This window comes from Gracilinanus agilis, chromosome 2 (genome assembly GCF_016433145.1).
Source record: "Gracilinanus agilis isolate LMUSP501 chromosome 2, AgileGrace, whole genome shotgun sequence".
NCBI lineage: Eukaryota > Metazoa > Chordata > Mammalia > Didelphimorphia > Didelphidae > Gracilinanus > Gracilinanus agilis.
This window is the reverse complement of record NC_058131.1, coordinates 573647030-573655477: the sequence shown is the minus strand read 5'-3', so window position 1 is coordinate 573655477 and position 8448 is coordinate 573647030. Positions and strand designations below refer to the sequence as shown.

Genomic DNA, 8448 nt, shown 5'->3' with positions numbered 1-8448 from the left:
GCAACCCCCCCCCCCGAAGAGTCACACAGCCATTCCCGTGCCGGCGCCCCGGTCACACACCCCCACAGTCCAGGAGCCCTCACCTGCCTCGGGCCGGACCCCACTTCCCTTCCCAGCCCCGGCTTCCCGTAGCGAGGCGCCGGGGACCCAGGCCGCGGATCCGTCTCGGCGACCGTACCCGAGGCCGCGCCAACAGGCGGGGCAGGAGTGGGAGGGGCCGCCCCCGGGGGCGGAGCACTCAGCGGTGCAGATCCCGGCCGCGCTCCCCGCGGCGCCCAACAGTCCCGGGTCGCGGGGTCGCGCCTCTTCCGGGAGGGGGCGGTGAGGGGGCGTGGTCACGGGGGACGACAAAGTCACGTGAGGCGGAAGTGCGTGCAGAGAGGCTACCGTCTCCATAACGACGGAGATCGGATGGAGGGATGCTCCAGGATCCCTGGGCCGAAAGCGGGTCCCGTGAATTCGGGATTCTCGGACCCGTAGGAACAGCAAAGTGACCCCGATCCCTCAACTAGACTCTGGTCTCGGGCTGGGGCAGCTGCACGGGATAGATGGGGCGGGACGCCCGAAGCTGTCAATCAATCAATCTGTCCTCGAACTAGGCCCGAGGAGGTTCGAATCCTAGGGCCGTCCTGCGCACTGCTTGATGTAATCACTGTGCAAGCGGGTCTACCAGTTTCTCCCATTCCCCTTCTGTTTGACAATCAGGGCTTAAAAGATGCGGTGTGGGCATAGGGATCAGAGGTGTGATGCTAGAAGGTACTTCAGAGATTGTCTACTCCGCTCTCCTCCTCTTTAATGCTGATGACAAATCCAGGTCCAAGCAAGTAGCAGTAGGCTCTGAAGCCCTGAAGCTCCCGTCCCCACCCCCTACCCGACTCTAAGACTATTTTTTTAAAACCCTTACTTTCTGTCTTAGTATAATTTCCAAGCCAGAAGAGCGGCAAGAGTTAGGCAATTGGGGCTGAGTGACTTGCCTAGGGCAGTAAGTATTTCAGACTAGATTTGAATCCTAGAACTCCAGACTCCAGACCTGGTGCCCTATCTACTGTGCTACCTAGCTGCCCTTCTAGCGCCCTTTCCTTTGCACTTCGATATTTAATAACATGGCCAAGTAGCAGTTAGGGCTTGAAATCAGGTCTTCCTGACTCCCCAGTCCAGCACTTTATCTCCTGCCAGCACTTCAAAAGATCTTAAGAGTCTAAAGTGACTGGCCAACCAATGTTGGACAAAAAGCCTCTTTATACCTTGAAGTATTTATATTTATATAACTGGAAACAAATTAAGACAAAAAGCCTCTTTATACCTTGAAATATTTATATTTATATAACTGGAAACAAATTAAGACACCTGTCAATTGGAGAATAGCTTAAACAAGTTCTGAACTCTCTAGGAGTTTGACTTCAGAAGTAATCACTGCTCTCCTCCAAATAACCAATGTCGTTAATTGCCAAATCTAATAGCCTTCTCTCAGTCCTCATTATGTTCCACCTCTCTTCCTACTCTGACTCCATTGAACACTTTCTTTTTGATAGTCTCCTCTCTGTAGGTTTTCCTGATGCTGTCCTCTCTTGATTCTCCTCCTACTCATATGACTGCTCCATCTCAGCCTCATCTGCAGTGTCTCATTTAGGTCAAGCCCCCTAACCATAAGTATCCCCTTAGTCTCTGTTGGGGCCCTCTTTTCTTGTTCTATACTAGTAATGGTGAACCTGTTAGAGACCAAGTGTTGGGTCCCACCCCCATTCCACTCCCAGACCCAGTGCTTGTCCCTGCCCCCTACCAAGTGCCAGGCCTGCCCCTCCCACATAGGAGAGGAAGGAAGCACTCCCATTGAGCTGCTAGGCAGGTGAAGTGAGGAATGTATCGGCTCCTAGAAAAAGGGAGGGGAGTGGCCCTAGCGCTCTGTGCCCCTCTAGCTCTGCCACCTATGAGATGCCCACCTTATCCCCTGTGTGCTCTCATTGGGCTGCTAGGCGGAGGGACAGGAGGACAGAGAAAAAAATGTCATCTGGCGGGGTGGAGAGAGGGAAAGGAGCAGCTCAATCAAATCCCTCTGCTTTTCTAATAATGAACTCTAGGGGTGGGGATTGGGGAGGGAGGGTGGCTGAGTGTCCACAGAGAGCACTCTGCATGCCATCTTTGGCACCATGCCATAGGTTTGCCATCACTACTCTATACTATTTACCTCTGTGATCTCCTCAGCTCCCATGATTTGAATTATTTCTATTAAGAGATTTCTCACATCTGTTTGTCCAGACCTGACCTCTAGTTTCACATCTCTAACTCCCTATTAGGCATCTCTTTCTAGAGATTTTGTAGATATCTTAAACTCAACATGTCTAGAATTTTTTCCTAAACATTCCTTCACTCTAACATTACCCTAGTTATGGGTATTATCCTTTACTTCTCACTTTGTCTCTCTTATCCAATCAGTTGCCAAATCCTGTCATTTCTGCCATGTTAACATCTTTCATATATGCCCCCTTCCCTCCTGATACTGCCACCATCCTGGTACAGGTCTTCATCATCTCAGAACTGGATTTACTGCAGTAACCTATTGGTTGGTCTCTCTGCCTTACCTCTCTTACTCAGCTCCAGTCCATCCTACACTAGAGTCTCAAACTGATCTTCCTAAAGCACAGGCCTGACTATATCATGCCCCATCCCATTCAGTGAACCCCAGTAATTCCTTATTATTTCTACGGTAAACTATAAAATCCTTTGTTTGGCATTTGAAGCCTTTCATAACCTGACCCTTCTTCCCTTTCAGTTTTCTTATACCTCATTCTCTACCACATATTCTTTCATCAAGTGACACTGGCCACCTTGTTGTTCATTGTACAGATATGCCATCTCCTGACTATTCGTTTTCACTGGCTCTCCTCCCACATCTGGAACTCTCTCCTTCCTTATCTCCATCCCTTAGTTTCTTTCAAGCCTCAGCTATAGTCCCATCTTCTGAAAGTAGTCTTTTCTAGTCCTCCATATTCTTAGCCTCTCCCCTTTCTATATATCCTCAACATATTTTGTTTGTACACAACTATTTGCCCATTGTCTTCCCCACTAGACCCTAAGCTCCTTGAGAGGACCTGTTTTTTTGCCTTTCTTTGTGTCTCCAGAACTTAGCACAATATCTGGCACATAAGAAGTGCTTAATAAATAAATACTGAATATCACTACTGGGTCTGTATCCTAAAGAGATCAGAGAAAAAGGAAAAGGATCTCCTACCTGTACCAAAATATTTGTAATAGCTCTTTTTGTAGTAGTAAAGATTAGAAACTGAGGGAATGTCCATCACTTGGGAGGAAAGCTGAACAAGTTGTGGTATATGGTTGGAATGGAATACTATTGTGCCATAAAGATTGATGAACAGGATGAGTTCAGAAAAACCTGGAAAGATTTATATGAATTGATGGAAACTGAATGGAGCAGAACCAGAAGAAAAATGTATACAGTAACAGAAATATTACACAGTGATCAACTGCAAAGGTCATAACCATTATCAGCAAAGCAAGTCACCAAGATAACCACAAAATACTCATATCCACAGTCAAAGAAGGAACTGTTGGAATCTGAGTACAAATCAATGCATGCTATATCCCACTATATTTCCTTCATGAGATTTCTATTATGTGTGTGAGATATGTCTTCTATCATGACATGAGCAATATAGAAATATGTACTACATAACTTAGTATGTTATGGGTATAACTTAGATTCACTGTGGGAGGGAGGAGAACATCTGAATTTTAAAATGTCAAAAACAAGTGTCAAAAAGTTTTTCCATATGACAGAAAAAAATTTAAAAAATTTTAAATAAAAAACTAATAAATTATCAAAATTTTATTTAAAGTAATAAATAAATAATAAGTAAATTTAGAAATAAATAAATGTCATCTTGATATGAATGTAATAGAACATTACTGTGCTATAAAATGAATTTGATGATCATGGAGACATATAGGAGGACATTTGAAATTTTATAAATTGAAACAACTAGGAAAATGATATACTTAATTACTCAATAAAGAAAATGAAAGAAGTACACAGCAAAATAGAAATTGAATACTGTGTAATTATAATGACCAAATTTGGGTCCAAAGAAGGGGTAGAAGAAGCACCATACAACTCTCAAACCCCTTGTGGTACATTGCTTATAATGCCAAACTTTTAAAAAATGTTGGTTTTATTGAAAATTTTCCTGTTTAAAAATTTTTAAGTCTCTGGAAAGGATATTGAGATATATAGGTAAAAAAATAATTTAAAATAAAGATAGGCCAAGTGGAATAGGATAAAGTTTAATTTAACTATAGGAATACAAGGTCAGGGAGTCATTGTTAGACAACAGTTCATCTGCAGTGGACCTAGGACTTGGCAGCCCCCCAAAGCTAATAGTTTCTTAGGCACAGTGTCCAGAACAAAGATTTAGCCTTTCAGTCAGACACCTGGGATTAGGTCCCAGCTCCAACACTTACTAGAAATGTGACCTCAGGCATATCACTTAATCAGTGTGGGCCACAGCTTCCACATCTATAATTTACCCTACCTATCTTATAGTGTTATTTGGGGGAAAAAAGACTTTGTAAAGTAATATGTAAATGTGAACTATTATTATCTATTATTTTATGAGATAATCATAGATTTTTCTTCCAGCTAGAAGATTCTATATTTTAAAACTTCTTTTGACTTTAACTGCTTTAATATATCTCACTTGCCCTTAACGAGCCAAGATTACATCAAGAATAATGAATAAAGAAGGAGTAAAAAGGAGTTCAGGAAAATCAGGTAACACAGTAACTGCATCTGCCAATGTTTTTAAGACTCTATATTCAGAGTTCCCACCTCTGCAAATAAAGGACATACACATTTTCTCAATGCCTTTCTAGAGCCAGTCTTTTATCATAATTACAAATCATTCTAAAATTCTCTCATACTCTGATACCATAATGATGATAGGACAGAACCTATGAATGGTAAAACCTAAATCTCCAGTGTTTTCCATCCCTTCTGCCAGCAAACTACTGATAACATGCCTACTTACCAAGCCTTATCTCTGTCTGTTTCTCTACAGATATACTCTTAAAAACTTTCCTTGTCTTTTACCATTGTAATATTTAGGATAACATTTTGACCAAATGCATAATAAATAATTTGATTGTATCACCCTGAAACAGATACCACTGAAATGCTAACATTTGTATTTTTAATTATGCAACAACAAATGGTAGGCATATTTCTCAATTCTTTACAAGAATAAGATACATTTATTATCTGTACGTTTTCCAGCTGCCCCTAATTCACAACTGTTTGTGCATACTTTTCAAAACAGAAGCCCACTTAAGCACAAGGAGACTACATGGCTGGGATACAAAAAAAAATCACTGTTGATTTAATAGTAAGAAGGCTGGCAGCTGTTGTGGGTAGGGTCCACCAGATGGCTCTCACAATACTGTCATCTGTTAGAAACTCAGTTGAAAACCAGAACGTCCATGAATTATGCTTTTAACAAATAACCCTATGGATTCTCAGAATTTCCAAAGCAATAAGTCTTATTGCCAACCTCACATACAGTAAAACTTCATGCTAAATGGATGCCTGAAAGGCAAAAGGAAACAAACAAAAATCCTGGTTTTCTAAAAAGGAGGAATCTCAATTTAAAGCTGTCACCATCTGAGAAATTCCCAGGAAGATAAACAACTGCAGTGTTATGAAATTACATTATGTCAAGAGACCTGAGACAGAATACTAATGCCAATTCCTCATTGCCAAAAACAAATCTGGTCTGTACAAACACACTGGTTGGGGGGAGGAGTATTAGGGGGAAAAAAAGTTTTACTGCTGTCTTTTGTTTTTTACATTTCTAGATAAACCAACTCACAACACCCTGCCCTCCCTGCCCCCCAATATTGATCTTTGTAATAAAAGAGTTAAGCAAAGACAATCACTGGCCCAGTGACTGCATCTGACAACATATGTAATGTTCTGCTCTCTTACTCCCTTGTCTCTCTGCCAAGAGGAGGGAAGGATGCATCATATTACAGTATCTGTAACCATTTTATTTACTCAATTTTCACTTATATTGGTGTAATCATATATTTTTACATAATATTTTTCCCCAATTGAATATAAAAACAAATTTTAACATTCTTTTAAAAAAAATTCTGAGTCCCAAATTCTCTCTTTCCTTCCCCGCTCCCTGAGTTGCTAAGCAATTGGACATGTTATAAATGTGCAATTGTGTAAAACATGTTTCCATATTATGTTGTAAAAGAAAAGACCAAAAAAAGTGAAAAATAGTATACTTCGATTTGCATTCAGCCTTCATCAGTTCTTTCTCTAGAGGAGGATGGCATTTTTTATTATGAGTCCTTTGAAATTGTCTTGGATCATTGTATTGCTGACAATAGCTAAGAATGACTAATAGCTAAGTCATTCGCAGTGGATCATCCTACAAGATTGCTGTTACTGTGTACAATCTTCTGGTTCTGCTCACTTCACTTTGCATAAGTTCATATAAATCTTTTCCAGGTTTTTCTGAGAGCATACTGCTCATCATTTTTATTAGCACAATATTCCATTATAATTGCATATCACAACTTGTTCAGCCATTCCTCAATTGATTGCCATCCCCTTAATTTCCAATTCTTTGCCATCACAAAAAGAGCTGCTCTAAATATTTTTGTACAAATAGGTCCTTTTCCTTTTTATTAAATCTCTTTGGGATACAGACCTGGTAGTACTACTGCAGAATTAAAGGGTATGTAAAGATTAATAGCTATATAGTTTTTCTTTATGGTTTGTTTCTTACCTCTTTGGGAATATATGTCCAGTTGTGGGATTGCTGAGTCAATTGTCTTCCAGAATGGTTCAGCCGATTCGCAGCTCCAACAGTGTATTTGTTAGTGTGCCCATAATCCCTCCAGTGCTCGTGACTTTTTTTATCCTCTTTGCCAATTTGCATCACATGAAGTAAATTTGCAGAGATGTTTTCATTTGCATGTGCATTGTGCCATGGAGATCATGAACAAAGTTCAGAAGCTAAAGAGCTAAAAAAAAGAAATTGGATAGCTGTTCTATAGTCTGTCCTAAGTTAGTGCTATTTAGCAAGGATGTATATATGTATGTATGTATGTATATATATATATATATATGACAAAACATTATAAAAGCTACTATATTACAGTTCATTCCAATGAATAGAGAAGTAGTAAGGCATAACACAGATATTCTCAAACTGGGATATGAGTTTATAAAGGAAGTCCAGGGAATATTTGACAAATGATGGCATTATCCTACTGAAATCAATCTATTTTTATTTCTTATGTGCATGGTGAATTTATTTACTTTCATATTGAATAGGGAGTATGCAGAGACTCACTGAAACCCAAGGGGCACAGAGATGAAGAAAGGTTGGGAAACCCTAATATAATCGATGGAGATTATCCATTAAGTCACTGGACCTCTGATGGCCTGACAGAAATATCCTTGGGAAAAGGATAATGGCTGGCTGGATAATGGATAGAGAATGGATAGCTGGCTGGATTCAAGTCAAATCTCTGCTATATTAGCTGTGTGACCCTAGTAAGTCATTTCCTGGAGCTCTACACAACTCTTTAATACTAGAAGTTATGGAGAATGTGCTGACCTGCATGAGTAGAAGCACCTCATTACAAACTCTCTGCATTTGAAAACACAGCCCCATCTTTATTCCTAATTAAATAAGTTTAGACATGTAGAATAAAAGCCAGGAGACCTGGGTTTTAGTATAGATTTTGTCTGTTGAATTCTATACAACTTCAATTATAAGGCAGAACTACACTGAATAAAATTACCCAGCAATCCAAGTTCACTGCTAAAGAAGTAGGATATTAAAACTTAAAAAAAAAAAACTTTTTAGGAAGAGAAATAATAGAAAAAAATTAAAATAAAGTATGCCTAAAATATAAAGGATATAGTTACAAAAATACTCTTGAAATGTTTCCTCAAAGAAAATATTCTGAAGTGTGCTTATATTTCTAAGTTTACTGGGTTCCTTACCATCTAACAGCTAGTACTGGTCTCCAGAAGAAAGGATGATTTTTATGCTACAAAATTGTAATAAATTCATTGTTTTATTTAAATGAAATACAAACTAAGAAATTATATGTTGGGGGCATAATTTTTTTTGTTTTTAAAATGAACACTGTTACTACACACAATCCAAAAGCTACTACTATAAGGTATTACAGCAACAACCAAAATAGCTGTAGTTCAAGATAAGGAGGTAATAAATTAGCCTTAGAGGAAGCTGATGGTTTAGTAGACAAAACACTAGGCTTGGGAGTCAGGAAAACCTGAATTCAAATCCTGCCCCAGACACTTCCTAGTAGTATGACTCTGGGCAAGTCACTTTACCTCTGATTGGCTGACAAAAGGATGGCAAACCACTCCCAGTATTTTTGCCAAGA

The 8448-nt window shown here is 39.7% G+C and overlaps 1 protein-coding gene across 1 annotated transcript in view; it reads right to left on the bottom strand.

Moving 5' to 3' along the window:
* Window positions 1-170, bottom strand: part of SPG21 (SPG21 abhydrolase domain containing, maspardin) — a 27073-nt gene extending 26903 nt beyond the window's left edge. Inside the window, exon 1 of the mRNA XM_044662424.1 lies at window positions 84-170. The gene's annotated coding sequence lies outside the window, so the exon portion shown is untranslated. The remainder of the gene's footprint in view (window positions 1-83) is intronic.
* Between the last annotated feature and the right edge of the window lie 8278 nt (window positions 171-8448).